Here is a 17,705-nt window from a genome sequence, read left to right as displayed (position 1 = left end):
GAATAATTTCAGGGTGGTAACCGTAAACATCTATAACCCCCATGTCAAGGACGAAGAGGTGAGGGCCTTTCTGGGGAGGTATATGGACAAGGTATCCTCAGCAAGGCTCCTCAGGGACTCCCTGGGGTTTTGGAATGGGAGGAGAGGGTTCCAGGCCCTACTCAGGGGAGGACCCAAAGGGACAGGGTGGCTACCTCCATCCCCCGCTATGTTCTCCCTGGGGGCTGACAGGGGGACGTTGTTTTATGCACGTCAGCCCCCGTTTTGCAGGCGTTGTATGGCCGGCCATACCCTCGCCTCGTGCAGTACAAAAAAAGTGCAGATTTTGTGGATCTGGAGAGCACGAGGCGAGGGACTGCGACGTGCCGGGCGTGCCACGGGTGTGGCTCGTCTGCACACCTGTGGCGGGAGTGCCCGGCTCGCCAGAGGTCATACGCGTCTGCAGCTGGGGGGGGAGCAGGAGCGGGGGATGGGGGAAGAAGAGGAGGGGATGGAAGGCCGGCTCAGGACGTGAGCACAGGCCCCGAGGGGAAGGCCACAAGGAAGGAGGAGGAACAAGGAGCGGCAACAGGAGTGGAGGCAGACAAGGAAGGAACGGGAGCAAAAGAACTGGGAAGAGAGGAGGAGGAGGAATGCAAGAGAGTGGAGGAGCCTGAGAGAGAAGAGCGCGAGGGGGGGGTGGTGGCGAAGGAGACGGTGGAAGGACCAGTGGAGGAGGAGGAGGAGGGGGGGAGGCGGGAGTGGGGGGAAAGTGCCCTGGTGGAAGAGATGAGGGGTATGGTGGAGGAGCTGGCGGGGACAGAGGGGGGTATCTCTCCTCTACCACCATCACCAAAGAAGAGGGCGAAGAGGAGGGTGCGTTTGGCTGACAGTGAGAGGGAGGCCAAGAGACCGATGGGGGCGGGAGAGACCTCTGGGTTGCCGCTGGATTCCCCAAACCCTCAACTTCTGGTGGGGGGGGACCCACCTAACAAGGCCCAGGGCTGGGTGGATGAGGAGGTGGGGAGTTTTTTGTTTGGGGACTCCGTCTCCCCTATTCTCTTTCAGACCAGCTATAGCGCTGGGGAGGGGGAGGAGTGTGCGGGTAGACCCAGGATGCAGGGCACCCCGGTGCCAAACACCATTCCTGCATCCTGGGTTGGTGAAATGGAGGACACGTCGGGTGTACGGACGGGCGTTCCCGCCGGTAGACATGGAGCAGGGGAGCATCGGGTGAGTCTCCTGTTTTTGTTTTTCTGTTGGGGTTTAGTTTTTTTCTTGAGTAAAGGTTGATTTGTTTTATTTATTATAATTATTCATGGGGTTAAATTTTACGTTTGTTAGTTTAAACGTAAGGGGATTAAGGGATTTTGTTAAGAGGAGGGCGGTTTTTAGTTATTTGGAAGGTGTGGGTTTTGATTTTTGTTTTTTGCAGGAGGTTCACCTGAGGGATGGAGGGGATATCAGTAGGTTTAGGAGGGAGTGGGACAAGGGGGAGTCGGTTTGGAGTATAGGGGGTGCACTCATCGGGGTAGGGATTTTGTGTGGGCATAGGGAGGTAAAGGTGGAGGGTTATTTTGTGGTTATGCAGGGGAGGGTGTTGGGGGTGGATGTCACTGTAAGAGATTGTAAATTTAGATTAGTGGTGGTGTACGGGCCACAGGTGGCGGCAGACAGAAGGGAGATGGTGGACTGTCTGGCGCCCCTGTGTGTTACAAATAGGCACTTAGTGATAGGAGGGGATTTTAATATAGATTTAGGGGTAGGGGGGATAGTAGTGCAGGCTCCATCACTGGGCTAATGGCTTGCCATGGTCTGGTTGATGGAGGCCTGCACACTACTCCGACAATGGCTGGTCCCACATGGCGCAACTCCCGGGGGGTTGCGCGGAGGCTCGACTATATTTTTCTATCAAGGTCTTTGGGTCGGTTGTCTGGGCGGCTGTTGCCTGTGTTCTTCTCAGACCACGACGGGGTGCTCCTGCAGGTGGGGTCGCCAGTCTGCCTCTTCGGTAGGGGGTACTGGAAGTTAGATCGGGAGGTGCTGGAAGAGCAAGCTTTCGTCGACGCTTTTTTGGGTTTCTTTCGGAGGCTTGAAGGCCTCCGGTCCATGTGCGAGGGGGTGTTAGAGTGGTGGGATTTAGTTAAGGTAAGGATTAGGGCTTTTATAATAGGGTATTGCAGGAGGAAAAAAGGGAGGAAAGGAGGGAGGTGGATCATATCCAAAGGTTGATTGAACTCGAGTATGAGGCAGGCAACCTCGGCGGGTCGATTGACTGGGAGAGATCCACAGCCCTGAAGGCGCAGCTCAGGGAGTTGCAGGAGCGGAAGGCTCGAGCTTTCCTGGAGCGTGCGCATAATGGCTTTTAGAACACAATGAGACTTGTTCCGCTATGTTCTTTAAGTCAGTTAGGGGCAGGCAGAGTAGGAAGGTAATGCATGGGGTTAGGGAAGAAAATGGCAGTATAGTTAGAAAGCCGGAGGAGATGGTCAGGGTGACAACTGATAATTTCCGAGGTTTATTTAAAGAGAGGGTAATAGATGTAGAGCAGGGAAATGTGTTTTTAGAACACTTGTCCCGGCGTTTGCCGGAGGACATTAGAGACGTGATGGAGGCTCAGATCTCCCTCGAGGAGGTTGAGAGCGCTCTCAGGAGGATGGGAAAAGGGAAGGTGCCTGGGATGGATGGGCTGCCGGCCGAGTTTTACCTCAAGTTTTGGGGTATACTTGGACCAGTGGTCCTCGAAGTCTTGAAGGCCATCCTTGAGACGGGGGTCCCGGGGGGATCAATGGCTGTCGGTGTGCTGTCACTTCTTTACAAGAAGGGGGGAAGTAACAGACCTTAGCAACTGGCGGCCGTTGACCATGCTGTGCGTAGACTATAAGTTGTTAGAAAAGGTCTTAGCGGACCGGTTGCGCACAGCCCTTCCCTACGTCGTCCATGAGGATCGGACGTGCGGGGTAGAGGGCCGCTCTATTAGGTGGAACCTACAGTTGATCAGGGACTCCATCGCGTGGGTAGAAGACAGAGGGCTGCCTTTAACCTGTTGGGTCTAGGGGGCAGCATTTGCACGTCTGGATAAAAGAAATGTACCCGATTTAATCTGGTTACTAATCCTACCCAGTAACTAGAATATGCATATACTTATTATATATGGATAGAAAACACTCTAAAGTTTCCAAAACTGTTTGAATGGTGTCTGTGAGTATAACAGAACTCATTTGGCAGGCAAAACCCTGAGACATTTTCTGACAGGAAGTGGATACCTGATGTGTTGTATTGACTTTAAACCTATCCCATTGAAAAACACAGGGGTTTAGGAATATTTTGGCACTTCCTATTGCTTCCACTAGATGTCACCAGCCTTTACAAAGTGTTTTGAGTCTTCTGGAGGGAGATCTGACCGAACAAGAGCCATGGAACGGTGATGTCCCATTAGACACCTGGCGCGCTACTTCATGTTGGGTACCCTCGTTCCAATACGTTATAAAAGGCTATGCATTCGTCCACCTTGAATATTATTCATGTTCTGGTTAAAAAAGGCCCTAATGATTTATGCTATACAACGTTTGACATGTTTGAACGAACGGAAATATATTTTTTCCCCTCGTTCATGACGAGAAGTCCGGCTGGCTTACATCATGTGCTAACGAGACGGAGATTTTTGGACATAAATGATGAGCTTTTTTGAACAAAACTACATTCGTTATGGACCTGTGATACCTGGAAGTGACATCTGATGAAGAGAATCAAAGGTAATGGATTATTTACATAGTATTTTCGATTTTAGATCTCCCCAACATGACGTCTAGTCTGTATCGCAACGCGTATTTTTCTGGGCACAGTGCTCAGATTATTGCAAAGTGTGATTTCCCAGTAAGGTTATTTTTAAATCTGGCAAGTTGATTGCGTTCAAAAGATGTAAATCTATAATTCTTTAAATGACAATATAATATTTTACCAATGTTTTCTAATTTTAATTATTTAATTTGTGACGCTGACTTGACTGCCGGTTATTGGAGGGAAACGATTTCCTCAACATCAATGCCATAGTAAAACGCTGTTTTTGTATATAAATATGAACTTGATAGAACTAAAAATGCATGCATTGTCTAACATAATGTCCTAGGAGTGTCATCTGATGGAGATTGTAAAAGGTTAGTGTATCATTTTAGCTGGTTTTATGGTTTTGGTGACCCTGTCTTTGACTTGACAAAACATTACACACAACTCTTGTAAATGTACTGTCCTAACATACTCTAAATTTATGCTTTCGCCGTAAAACCTTTTTGAAATCGTAAAACGTGGTTAGATTAAGGAGATGTTTATCTTTCAAATGGTGTAACATAGTTGTATTTTTGAAAAATTTGAATTTTGACATTTATTTGGATTCAAATTTGCCGCTCTTGAAATGCACCTGCTGTTGATGGAGTGCACCACAGGTGGCACGCTAGCGTCCCACCTAGCCCCAAGAGGTTAACATAACATGCCTGGCAAAGACAAACTTCAGGACAATCAATGTACACATGTACAATCCGCATGTTGCGGACATAGCAATAGGGGCTTTCCTGAGTAGGTTTTGTGACGTGACGTCTGGGGCGAGGTACGTGAAGGACTCGTTGGGGTTCTGGAATGGTCGCCGCCAGTTCCAGGTTCTGCTGAGGCCAGATAAAGGAGGTTTAGACGGATTCCTCCATCCCCCGGCGGTCTTTTCACTGGGCTCAGACAGGGGGATGCTTTTCTACACACGTCAACCCCCTTTTTGTAAGAAGTGTAGGGAGTATGGACACGTCACGGCTGCCTGCAGTACGGGGAAATGCCGTTTTTGTAAATCGGGGGAGCATGAGGCAAAGGACTGTAGGGAGCCGAAGGAGTGCCACGGGTGTGGTAGTAGGCTGCACCTGTTCCGAGACTGCCCGTCCCGTCGGCAGTCATATGCCGAGGCGGCGGCGGGGAGGAAGGAAGGAGGGGATTCTGCGGAGGAACAACTGGAGAAAAAGGACCCTGGGTCTAGGGAGAAAGACTCAGAGAGGAAGGAGCAGGAGAGAATGTCCTCACCAACGCCCACTCCACGAGCCAGGGCCAGGAAAGAGGTGGCATCAGGGCCGTCAGTGGAAGGAGGTGAGGGGTCCGCTATCAAGCAGCCGGAGGTGGAGGCGGGTGGCGGAATGGAGGAGATGGGCTCATCACTTGATGGGGTGGAGGGGCTTGGGGCCCTGGTAGAAATGGTTGAAAACCTTCCTGTGTTGGGGTCAAGGGCAGGGGAGTGGGCCTCAGACTCTGGGGTGCTGCTGGAGCTCAGGCAGGATGGGAAGGAACCATCAGTAGGGGAGGGTGATCCCGGAGCTGGAGCAGGAACCCTACATCGGCAAAAAGAAGAGGACGAAGCGAAAGGGTGATGTGCAGAAAGAGGTGGGAGGCTTAGGGGAAGGGACAGGCAAGCGTGCGATGGGGGTTAAAGACAGTGCCGCTGAAGTGGCCCCCCTGTCCTCACAGGGCTCATCCCTCCCTTTACCCCTAGAGGAAATGGACATGACGGCCTCTACTCTCTCTCTGCATCCTGGGGATGGAGGGTCGCAAGGCTGTTCAGAGAAGCCGGAAACCTCCATCCCCAACCCTTTCCCGGCTTCGTGGGCAGATGACTTGGGGGTCTTAGAGGAAGGGGGGAAACGGAGTGTCCCAAGTTGTGTGCGAGCAGGTGGTCTCATCTGAGGAGGACCTGTATCCTTCGGACGAGGGGAGCATTTTTGTTTCCCTGTCGGAGGAGATGGAGCAGGGGGAGCATCGGGTGAGCCTCTTGTTTTGTTTTTGTTATTAGTAGGTTGTTGTTAATGTTTTCATTATGGATAAAATTACTTTTGTTAGTTTAAATGTAAGGGGTTTGAGGGATAGGATAAAAAGAAGGGCGGTTTTTAGTTATTTAGAGGGTGTGGGATTTGATTTTTGTTTTTTACAGGAGGTTCACCTAAGGGATGGGGGGGGATGTTGTGAGGTTTAAGAGGGAGTGGGATAAAGGGGAATCAGTTTGGGGTATAGGGGGGTTCACTCTTCGGGGGTAGGGATCTTGTTTGGGAATAGGGAGGTAAAGGTTGAGGATACTTTTGTTGTTATGCAGGGGAGGGTTTTGGGGGTGGATGTCACATTAAGAGATTGTAGGTATAGATTAGTTGGGGTGTACGGACCACAGGTGGCGGCAGACAGGAGGGAGATGGTGGACTGTCTGACGCCCCTGTGTGTCACAAATAGGCAGTTGGTGATAGGGGGGACTTTAATATAGATTTAGGGGTAGGGGGGACAGCAGTGCAGGCGCCATCACCGGGCTAATGGCTTGCCATGGTCTGGTTGATGGTGGCCTGCACACTGCTCCGAAAATGGCCGGTTCCACATGGCGCAACTCCAGGGGGTTGCGCGGAGGCTTGACTATATTTTTCTATCCAGGTCCTTGGGTCAGTTGTCTGGTCGGCTGTTGCCTGTGTTCTTTTCAGATCACGACGGGGTGCTCCTGCAGGTGAGTTCTCCAGTCTGCCTCTTCGGTAGGGGGTTTTGGAAGTTAGATCGGGAGGTGCTGGATGAGCAAGCCTTTGTTAATGCCTTTATTGGTGTGTTTCGGGGCTTGAGGGCCTCCGGTCCATGTGCGAGGGGGTATTGGAGTGGTGGGACTTAGTCAAGGTAAGGATTAGGATCTTTATTATAGGATATTAAGAGGAGAAAAAGGGAGGAAAGGAGGGAGGTGGATCATATCCATAGGTTGCTCGAACTCGAGTACGAGGCAGGCAACCTCGGCGGGTCGGTCGACTGGGAGAGATCCACTGCCCTGAAGGCGCAACTCAGGGAGCTGCAGGAGCGGAAGGCTCGAGCTTTCCTGGAGCGTGCGCATAGCGGCTTTTTAGAACATAACGAGACTTGTTCCACAATGTTCTTTAAGTCGGTTAGGGATAGACAGAGTAGAAAGGTAATGTACGGGGTTAGGAAAGAAGATGGTAGTGTAGCTAGAGAGCCGGAGGAGATGGTCAGAGTAACAACTGATCATTTCCGAAGTTTCTTTAAGGAGAGGGAAGTAGATGTAGAGCAGGGAAATGTGTTTTTAGAACACTTGTCCCGGCGATTGCCGGAGGACATTAGAGAAGCGATGGAGGCTCAGATCTCCCTAGAAGAGGTTGAGAGCGCCCTTAGGAGGATGGGAAAAGGGAAGGTACCTGGGATGGATGGGCTGCCGGCCGAGTTTTACCTCAAGTTTTGGGGGGATACTCGGACCGGTGGTCCTCGAAGTCTTGAAGGCCATTCTCGAGACGGGGTTCCCGGGGGATCAATGACCGTCGGTGTGCTGTCACTTCTTCACAAGAAGGGGGACGCCACAGACCTTGGCAACTGGCGGCCATTGACCATGCTGTGTGTAGACTACAAGATACTTGCAAAGGTCCTAGCGGATCTGTTGCGCACAGCCCTTCCCTACGTCGTTCATGAGGATCAGACGTGCGGGGTAGAGGGCCGCTCTATCAGGTGGAACCTGCAGTTGATTAGGGACTCCATCGCTTGGGTAGAAGATAGAGGTCTGCCTTTAACCTGTTAGGGCTAGGGGGCAGCATTGACACGGCTGGATAAAAAACATACCCGATTTAATCTGGTTACCACTCCTACTCAGTAACTAGAATATGCATATACTTATTACATATGGATAGAAAACACCCTAAATTTTCTAAAACTGTTTGAATGGTGTCTGTGAGTATAACAGAACTCAAATGGCAGGTCAAAACCTGAGAGATTCCTTTACAGGAAGTGGCCTGTCTGACCATTTCTGGAACTTCTTTGCCATCTCTATCATTTACTAAGGATCTCTGCTCTAACGTGACACTTCCCACGTCGTCCATAGGCTCTCATAGCCCGGGAAAAAAGAGAATGTCGTCATTCCAGCCCCAGGCTGAAACACATTATCGCCTTTCTCAAGTGGCCCATCAAGAGACACTAGCTTATGCGCGTGACCCCGACCGCCCCGCCTTTGGGATTTTTTCCTCTGTTTGCCGAAAAGGAGATTCCCTGTCGGAATTTTACCGCTTTTCTACGAGAAAAATGACGTAAAAATTGATTTTAAACAGCGGTTGACATGCTTCGACGTACGGCAATTGAATACTTTGAATTTTATTGTCAGGAATTGCGCCAAGCGCGCGACACTTCTTTACTATTTCGGATAGTGTCTGGAACGCACGAACAAAACGCCGCTATTCGGATATAACGATGGATTATTTTGGACCAAACCAACATTTGTTATTGAAGTAGACGTCCTGGGTGTGCATTCTGACGAAGACAACAAAAGGTAATGACATTTTTATAATAGTAAATATGATTATGGTGAGTGCTAAACTTGCCGGGTGTCTAAATAGCGAGCCCGTGATGCCTGGGCTATATACTTAGAATATTGCAAAATGTGCTTTCACCAAAAGCTATTTTAAAATCGGACATATCGAGTGCATAGAGGAGGTCTGTATCTATAATTCTTAAAATAATTGTTATGCTTTTTGTGAACGTTTATCGTGAGTAATTTAGTAAAATGTTAGCGAATTCCCCGTAAGTTTGCGGGGGTATGCTAGTTCTGAACGTCACATGCTAATGTAAAAAGCTGGTTTTTGATATAAATATGAACTTGATTGAACAAAACATGCATGTATTGTATAACATAATGTCCTAGGGTTGTCATCTGATGAAGATCATCAAAGGTGAGTGCTGCATTTAGCTGTCTTCTGGGTTTTGGTGACATTATATGCTGGCTTGAAAAATGGGTGTCTGATTATTTCTGGCTTGGTACTCTGCTGACATAATCTAATGTTTTGCTTTCGTTGTAAAGCCTTTTTGAAATCGGACAGTGTGGTTAGATTAACGAGAGTCTTATCTTTAAATGGCTGTAAAATAGTCATATGTTTGAGAAATTGAAGTAATAGGATTTTGAAGATTTTGAAAATCGCGCCACAGGCTGGCAGTGGATGTTACGTAGGTGGGACGAATTCGTCCCGCCGGTCCCATAGAGGTTAATGGTAGCAGCGCTTGATCAGGCGAAAGCCTTTGATCGCGTGAATAGATCTTTTCTTTTCAGAGTATTAGGTAGATTAGGATTTGGGGAAAAGTTCATAGGATGGATCCGTACTTTATATGTCGGAGCGGGGTGCCGGGTTAGCGTAAACGGTCACATGGGTGACGTTTTTGACCTCTCGTCAGGGGTCAGGCAGGGGTGCCCGCTCTCGGCTCTCCTCTTCGTACTGTACATGGAGCCTCTGGGGGCTGCCATTAGGGCAGACACAGGGGTGGAAGGCTTGTTAATCCCTGGAAGTGGCGGTCTGCGCGTTAAGGTGACGCAGTACGCCGACGACACTTCCTTGCTGCTTTGCAAGGACTCGTGCTTGACAAGGTCCCTTGCCATTATTGGGGACTTCACCCGAGCGTCGGGAGCGGTTCTTAACCACGCAAAGTCTTCCGTTAAGTTTTTCGGAAGATGGCGTGGTAGGACGGATGTGCCCGGGGGGTTATCTCTCTGTAACGGGGCCCTGAAGATTCTCGGGGTTCATTTTGAGACCTCCGGCTCAGCGACGCTGAACTGGAACATGGGCATCGCAGTGGTACAGAGGAAGCTAGCGATGTGGAGGGCTAGGTCGTTGTCTTTTGTAGGCAAGGTCCTGGTCCTCAAGGTGGATGTATTGCCGTCTCTTTTATATTTGGCGTACATCTACCCATTGCCGGCTTGTCTGAGGAGGCCTCTAGTGAGGCTAGTGTTTCAGTTCATGTGGGGTGGCAGGTACGAGTGGGTCGCCAGGGCACGCATGCTTTGCCCCATCGGGGAGGGAGGTAGGGGGGGTACCACACTTCCCCCTCAAGCTGGACTCAATTTTTGTTTCTTTTTGTTGACAGAGCTTGCTCATCCGGTAGTACATCCGTCCGGTTACCTCCTGCGGGTGTTCTTCTCATACCAGGCGAGAAGCGTAATGGTGTGGTCTAACACGGGTCCTCGGGCGGAACAGCTGCCGTGGCACTTTGGTCACGCGGCCAAGTGGTTACGTGCGCACCCCGAGGTTGAAGTTGCCCGAGTAGGTTTAGACCACAAGCACCTGTACGAGGAGGTCAGACAGGGAGGGTGTCCGACACCTGTGGTGGGTATCCCGGAAGTGGTCTGGGAGGGAGTGCAGGCGCGGGGTCTGGACAACAGGCTCAAGGACCTGAATTGGTTGAGCCTCCATAAGTGTTTGCCGGTGCGTTCCATTATGTACCGGCATAGCTTGGCGCGATCCCCCACCTGCCCAAGACCATCTTGTGGCGGGGAGGAGACAGTGCGCCATGCCTTTTGGGACTGTGCCTTTGCCGGAGTAGTGTGGGCTAGGGCACGGGTGTTGTTAGGTAAGGTAAGAGGGGATTTTATTTTGTCGTGGGCTCAGGTAGAGAGAGGAGTAGGGAGAGCGAGGGGGACGGAAAGGGACAGATTTCTACTATGGCTTCTCATAAGCCTCTTTAAACGGGGGGCTGTGGGAAGCCAGACAGAACATGGTAAAGACAGGGAGAGATTGGGGAGTGGAGGGGATAGTGAGGAGGGTGGAAGAAAATGTGAGGGGGAGGATGAAGAGGGAGGAGAGGAAGTGGGGGCAGCATGCAGCCCGGGAGAGGTGGAAGGGGGGTTTAGGACTGTGGTAAAGGGAATAGGGAAACGGAATAAGATAGGTATGGGGAGATAGGGAAATATAGAGATTTAGGAATCTAGTTTATGTCGGTGTTGAGGGGGAGGGAAGATGCTCCCCTGATTTGTAATTTGGGTTTCATTTGTTTTGAAATTTCAAATGCCTTGTGTTGAGTTTAATGGAAGTGATGATTATGATTGTTGATGGTTTGTTTATTATGCTTATGTTTTTGAACAGTAATAAAATCTTTTAATCATCATCTGTTCTTATCAGTTTAATATCTGATACGTCCCCCATCGGGGGACTACATATTAAATGGATTTTTCGAACAGGGAGTCGGAAATGGGGCTTGCTCCGTCCGCTCCACGCATCGACCCGGTATTGCAGTACCTCCGGGAACGGTGCAACACTTTTCTCCCATTGTCAAGGAAAAAGAAATACACCAAGCTATGTAAAACAGCTAGCAGAAGAAGAGAAGGAATGAAAAAAGAAGAATCATCCAAACTGAAACAAGTGCGAAGCCCCCTTCATGGGGGTCCCCCGTTTTCCCGCCATTTTACTTTAAAAAAATAAAAAATAAAAAAATACATTGGCCAGGAGTGTGTGTGTGTGTGTGTGTGTGTGTGTGTGTGTGTGTGTGTGTGTGTGTGTGTGTGTGTGTGTGTTTTGAGCCCCCAAAAAATACAATCACTTCACCAGGATTGTGTGTGTGTGTGTGTGTGTGTGTGTGTGTTTTTGAGCCCCCCAAAAAATACAATCACTTCACCAGGATTGTGTGTGTGTGTGTGTGTGTGTGTGTGTGTTTTGAGCCCCCCAAAAAATACAATCACTTCACCAGGATTGTGTGTGTGTGTGTGTGTGTGTGTGTGTGTGTGTGTGTGTGTGTGTGTTTTTGACCCCCCAAAAATACAATCACTTCACCAGGATTGTGTGTGTGTGTGTGTGTGTTTTGAGCCCCCCCCAAAAATACAATCACTTCACCAGGATTGTCTATCTGTCTGTCTGTCTGTCTGTCTGTCTGTCTGTCTGTCTGTGACTTTTTACCCACAGCCCTCGAAAACTTGGAAGAGTGGGTTCGGGGACCACCCGGGGACCCGGCCTAGAGTGCACCGTGTGTGTCTCGGGCCCCGACCTCTGACTTCCATACGACTCTGGTTTCTCTTCATTACGCACAAGCCTTTCGCCTTTTACTAAAGACTTCCGTGGAGAGGAACACTTACGAGTTCAACGTATTTTTGGAAGGGCTTTGCTTCTGGCAGAGCCCGGTATCTTGTTTCAAGAGAAATTGACAGAGATGACGCCGAGACTTTTTGCTCAGGCGTTTGACTTGAAGCCGGCTGACCGACCTGCGTATTTTTTCCACTCAAAGTAGTCGCTCGGGCAATTGAGTTCAAGCCCGACGATGACTGGTGTATTTGCCGGGCATTGAACTAATAGTCGCACTAGGATTAAAGAGCTAGTGACCTAACGATGCATTAGCGACTTTAAAAAAAAAACACACCCGCCTGTCACCAGGGAAGCGTTGGGTGAGGAGGAGCCAACTTTTGCCAAACCGATGAGGTCTGCCGAGGCCCCCGGGGGCCCGGCGGGTGCAGGGGTCAATTTGTGGGTTATCGCTTCTCGGCCTTTTGGCTCAGATCAAGTGTAGTTACCTTGTCAGTGCTGCACTTGATCAGAGAAGCGATCGTAGGCCGGAGGGCGCCCGGGAAATTGTGTTATTTATTTTTGTCAAATCATTATTTATTGTCATTATTGTTGTTTTTTTTGTCTCACCCTTGTTTATTCTTTGTCCTGGGTTAGGTGGTGGTTTTGGTGGTGGACTACAGGTGCACCAGCACCTGTAGGGTGAGTTTAAAGGCCCTCTGGTCTTTTTTCCTTAGTTATTTAATTTATTTGTGTTTTTCCCCTGCTTGTCCTGTTTTGCATCTCTCCTCCCCTGTGTATCCTATAGTCCCCTCCTTAGCTCCTCCCATTGTCTTCAGTTGTGTGTTGTCTGCTAGCTGGGGTGGCTTTCTGGCTTGTCGGCCTGCTAGCTTTAGCTTGGCCTGCTAGCCTCCCGGCCCCTTAGGCGTGGCAGGCATTGTTTGACTGTTTTTTTTTTTCTTTACCCCCATCCCCTTTGTATCCTTAGTTTTTTTCTGTTTCTTGTTATTTGTGTTGCCAACTGAGGGACCTTTTGCTGGCTAGCCTGCTAGCTGGTTAGCATAGCCTGGCCTGCTGGTGAGGCCTGCTAGCCTTCGTGTCCCTCAAGTTTGGGCAGGTGTTTGTTAGTCAGTGTGTCCTTTTTTCTCCCTTACCCCCCTTGTTCCCCTTTTACTTTAATTAATTTGTTTTGTTAGTCTTGTGCATTGTTAGTCTTACCCCCTAGTTTGTCTTCCCTTTTGGTTGGTGTGCCGTGTTTGTTTTTGTTGTAAGGCCTCTTGGCTGGTGGGCCTGCCAGCTGGTAGGCTTAGCCTGGCCTGCTGGCGGGGCCTGCTAGCTTTCTAGCCTTAGTTTGGTTGTGTGGTTTATTTTTGTCTCTCCCTTTTGTGCCTCCCCCTCTTGTGGAAAATATAAAACAAAAAATTCCCCTCCTAGTGTTCCTTCCCATTGTTAATAAGATTAGTTTGGTGCTGTGCTAGATAGGTTGTTGTGTGTCCCGTGGTGCTGGTAGGCCCGGTTAGCTTAGTCTGGCCGAGCCCGCCAGCTTTCTCGGGTGTCTTACACCCCTTTCCTTCTTCCCAACCCCCACTCCCAACCCCCCCCCCCCCCTTCCTTTCCCTCCCTTTTTTCCCTTCCCCTCCCCCCCTTTTTTACCGGTGTTGGGCTGTAAAGGGAGTGGGCCTCCATCATGTCAGCAGCACAGGTTGGCATGAGGAGGCACCATGCAGTGCGCCTCCTCTTAAAGGGAGGGAAAATAATGGAGTTATCCCGATTGGATTTCTCCAGAAAATTCCTCGCAGGTAAACTGCATCTTAGCCCTTCCCTATGGGAAGGGCTTCGATGTCAGTTTTGCCAACGCCAGCTTCCTGCGGGAGTTCTGGGGGCAACTCCAGAACTCCCTGAACATCCAGGGGTCCCTCACAGCCATGTTTGAGGTGACCAAGCTGACGGATAATAGCATTAAAACCGTTATTATCCGTATGTACAATGAAACCGTACAGCCGGAGGACGTTGCAGTATGGCTGGGCAGGTACTGCAACGTGAAGGGGCCCTTGGTCCAGGTGAAGGATCCCGATGGGATCTGGACAGGGGCCTGGAGGGTGACTGTCCAGCAGAGGGAGGACCCTGGGGGCTATGGTGGGTTGAAAGCCATCCCATCCACCATAGTCCTCGGAGAGAATAGAGGCCATGTTCACTACCAGGACCAGCCCAAGCTGTGCCGTAAGTGTGGTGAACATGGCCACCTGGCAGAGGCCTGTAAAAAGGTCGTCTGCATGAAGTGCCGGGAGGTGGGCCACCGCTATGAGGAGTGCACGAACGGAAGGTCGTGCAACCTCTGTGGCGAGCGGTCCCACCTCATCCGCGGCTGCCCCTTCTCCTGGGCCAATAAGGTCAGGGCCGAAAGGAGGGAGAGGGAGACGGCGGCCGCGGACCGGACTTCTGAGCGCCAAGGGGAGGGAACGGCAGTTGCCGAGGAGGTGGTGGTGGAGCCGGTGGTGGTTGAGAATGTAGTGGTGGAGCTGGTGGTAGTGGAGGGCGCGGAAGGTGCAGTGGTGGAAAAAGTGGGAGGAGAGGACAACCCCCCCCAATCCCCCTGCCCCAGATTAATGTGACCCCTGAAGGAGAAAGGGCCGAGAAAGACGGCCCCGGAGAGATCTTGAGTGAGAACTCCCCAAGTGGGTCAGACAGTATGGAGACTGTGTCGGAAAGAGATATGGGAGAGGGGGTGGAGATTCTGGAGGAACACCTCCCCCCACGAAAAAGAAATGCGGAGGAGCTCTCCGACCCCGAACAAGGCGATGAGAAAAAGGGCAAGGTGGAATGGGAGAGCTCCCAGGGGGAGGAAGAACACAGAACCTTCCCCCCCAACTCCCCCAACACAATCTCCTTTTTAAGTCCGGTTTTAACCTCCTCTCCCTGCCATCCCCCGTTACCCCGGCGGGAGAGAGAGGAAGTACCAGAAAAATAACCTCCTTTCAACTGTTTAAATGCCTTTTCATTTAGCATTGTTTTTACTCACCCTTTTATGGCTTTTAACATCACCACTATAAATGTGAGAAGTATAAAAACAGAAATAAGAGCACAGTCGGTTTTATCCTTTTTAGAAAGGTTTAATTCAGATGTGTTTTTATTACAGGAGTGTGGTCTACCCTTTTTATCCTCTTATAGGAAATGGGAGGACAAGTGGCAGCATGGGCCCTCCATTTGGAGTGGCTCAAATTTTAATAAAAATGACGGTGTTGCCATTTTAATCAAGACCCCACATGTGGTGGTGAGGGGGAGCACGGTGGTGGTAGGTTGGCGCGCTCTTTTAGCCAATTGTACTTTTATGGGGAGGGATTTTAACATGCTAAATGTGTATGGTTTTAACGATAAACATGACCGGTGCGCACTTTTAGAAGACTTGCAGTCCCACATGCTAGGGAGGGATCCTCTAGTGGTGGGGGGGGATTTTAATTGTGTTTTAAATAGAGCAGACAGGAGAGGGGCGGGAGAGGATTTTAAGGTAGATAGGTCAAGTGTTTTATTGCAAGGGCTGTGCAGGGATTTTAAACTGACTGACTGTTTTAAAACCCTGCATCCAAGAGAGGAGGGCTTCACCTGGACCAGTGGTGACGGCACCAGAGCCTCTCGCATTGACTATCTGTTTACCCGGGACTGCCCCCCAACTGATGCTAGAATAACCCCTGCCTTTTTCTCAGATCACGTAATGCTGACGTGCACCCTTTCACTAACTTCGGGTGTGACTGTGGGAAGAGGGCCCTGGAAATTGAACTGTTCCCTTTTAGAAGATGATAGAGTAGTTAGCCAGTACAGGGAGCAGTTCAGCCAGTGGCAGACGCTACAGGACTTCTTTGACACACGAGCACAATGGTGGGAAATGGTGAAGGGTAGGACGAGGACTTTCTTTAGAGAGATAGGAAAGAAGAAAAGCAAAGAAAAAGATAGACGCATGGTGGGACTGCAAAAGCGACTGGAAAGATATTTTAACCTTGGCCAACAGGGCTTTGATTTTAACTATGAAATTAAAGAAGTAAAAAGGAAATGGCACTTTTAGCTGAACAGAAAAGTAAGGGGGTTATTTTAAGAAGTAAGGAGAGGGAATTAGAAGAGGGGGAGAAGTGTACAAGGTACTTTTTAAGAAAATAGTTAGTAAGGGTAGGACAATGACAGGTTTAAAAAAATAAAGATGGGTTTTTAAAAACAGACACAGAGGGAATGAAAGAAGTAGTCGAGGATTTTTATGGGGAACTGTTTGGGGAAAAAGTTGTATGTGAGGAAACCATGGGGGACGTTTTAACATACATTGACAAGATTTTACCCAACACAGACGACCTGACAAAAGACTTGACGAGGACAGAAATTGACCAAGGACTGAAACATTTTAAGAGGGGTAAATCACCGGGGAGGACGGCCTCCCTTTGGAGTTTTATCTGACCTTTTGGGATGTTTTAGCCGATGAACTTCTGACTGTTTTTACTGACTTTGAATACCTCGACAGACTACCTGACAGTTTTAGAGTGGGGATCGTGACTCTTTTATATAAGAAAAACGACAGGACGGACCTGAAGAACTGGAGACCGATAACCCTTTTAAATTTTGATTGTAAACTTTTTACCAAGGTTTTAACACTCAGAATGTCTTCTGTCTTAGGGGAGGTGATCCACCCGGATCAAACCTGTGCCATTCCCGGAAGGAAGATCACGGACAGCCTGATACTGATCCGAGATGCCATCTGTTATGCGAGAGACAGAAACATGCGGCTTGTAGTCCTAAATTTAGATTTTGAAAAAGCCTTTGATCGGGTCTCGCACCAGTACCTCTTTAAGGTACTGCAAAAATGGGTTTCCGGACAGGTTTTTAGCTTGGGTGGGACTGCTGTACGGGGATATCACCAGCAAAATCCTTGTAAATGGGCATCTGTCAAAAGCAGTGGGAGTACACTGCGGCGTCCGTCAGGGCTGTCCGTTATCTCCCCTTCTGTTTGTGGCCGGCATTGAACCACTGGCACAGGTCTTGAGAAGGGACCAACGGATCAGTGGGGTGGGTATCCCGGGGAGTGGGGGATGACCGCCAAGTGCGTTTTTACATGGACGACGTCAACATTTTATGCACCGACCTTTTATCCGTCGACAGGACCCTGGACAGGACTGACTGGTACGGACGAGCCTCTGGGGCGAGACTGAACAGAGACAAGACAGAGGCCCAATTTTTCGGACCGTGGGCAGACCCAGACTTGACCAGACTACCACTGACTGTGAAAACGACGGACATAAGGGTACTCGGGGTAAAGTTTGACAGGGAGGGAGGAGGGAGAGGTAATTGGAGTGGGATCCTGGGGACAGTAAGACAGAGACTGGGATTTTGGGGACTACGACAGCTGACTTTTGAGGGCAAGGTTTTAATCATTAAAGCAGTGATTTTACCTGTGCTTTTATTAATCAGTTCTGTTTTTATCCCCCTAGGAGAACTCTTTTAGCCCTGGAGCGGATGCTGTTTTACTTCTTGTGGGGGGTGCAAGTGGGAGAGGCTGAGGAGGGAGGTGGTCAAGAGGCCCAGGTCCAAGGGGAGGAAAGGCTTGCCTGACCTCTACTTGTTCCTGGGCAGCCGCTACACAGCGTTACATCTTACTCTTGCCACCTCCCCGGCCACCAATAAGACCCAGGCCCTCGCAAGGTTCTGGCTGGGATCTTACCTCAGGTCTCTGAGGCTGATCCCAGTCGACCTGCGAGCCCCAGTCTCTTTCCTGCTTCCCACACACTACGCCCAGCTCCAGAAGTTTTTAAGACATTTTAAATTGGAAAAAGAAGCAGTCACAGTTTTAACTAAACATCGCTCTCTTCTCTCTCTTGTGCAGGATCGGGAACCAGTGTGTCCAGTGCGCGGGCTTGCTATAGGCGAGCCCACAACGGTTTGGCGTAATGTGGCCCA

The 17,705-nt window shown here is 49.8% G+C and overlaps 1 non-coding gene and 1 pseudogene across 1 annotated transcript; both read left to right on the top strand.

The window, feature by feature from the left end:
• The first annotated feature begins 10,875 nt into the window (after positions 1–10,875).
• Positions 10,876–11,043, top strand: LOC123730566 (uncharacterized; annotated as a pseudogene).
• Positions 11,044–11,777: 734 nt separating this feature from the next.
• Positions 11,778–11,894, top strand: LOC123730646 (U5 spliceosomal RNA). Its single transcript, XR_006762081.1, has one exon. It is a non-coding gene; the product is annotated as a U5 spliceosomal RNA (small nuclear RNA).
• Positions 11,895–17,705: the final 5,811 nt, after the last annotated feature.

This window comes from Salmo salar, chromosome ssa25 (assembly GCF_905237065.1).
Source record: "Salmo salar chromosome ssa25, Ssal_v3.1, whole genome shotgun sequence".
Classification (NCBI taxonomy): domain Eukaryota; kingdom Metazoa; phylum Chordata; class Actinopteri; order Salmoniformes; family Salmonidae; genus Salmo; species Salmo salar.
This window is presented reverse-complemented; position numbering and strand designations above follow the sequence as displayed.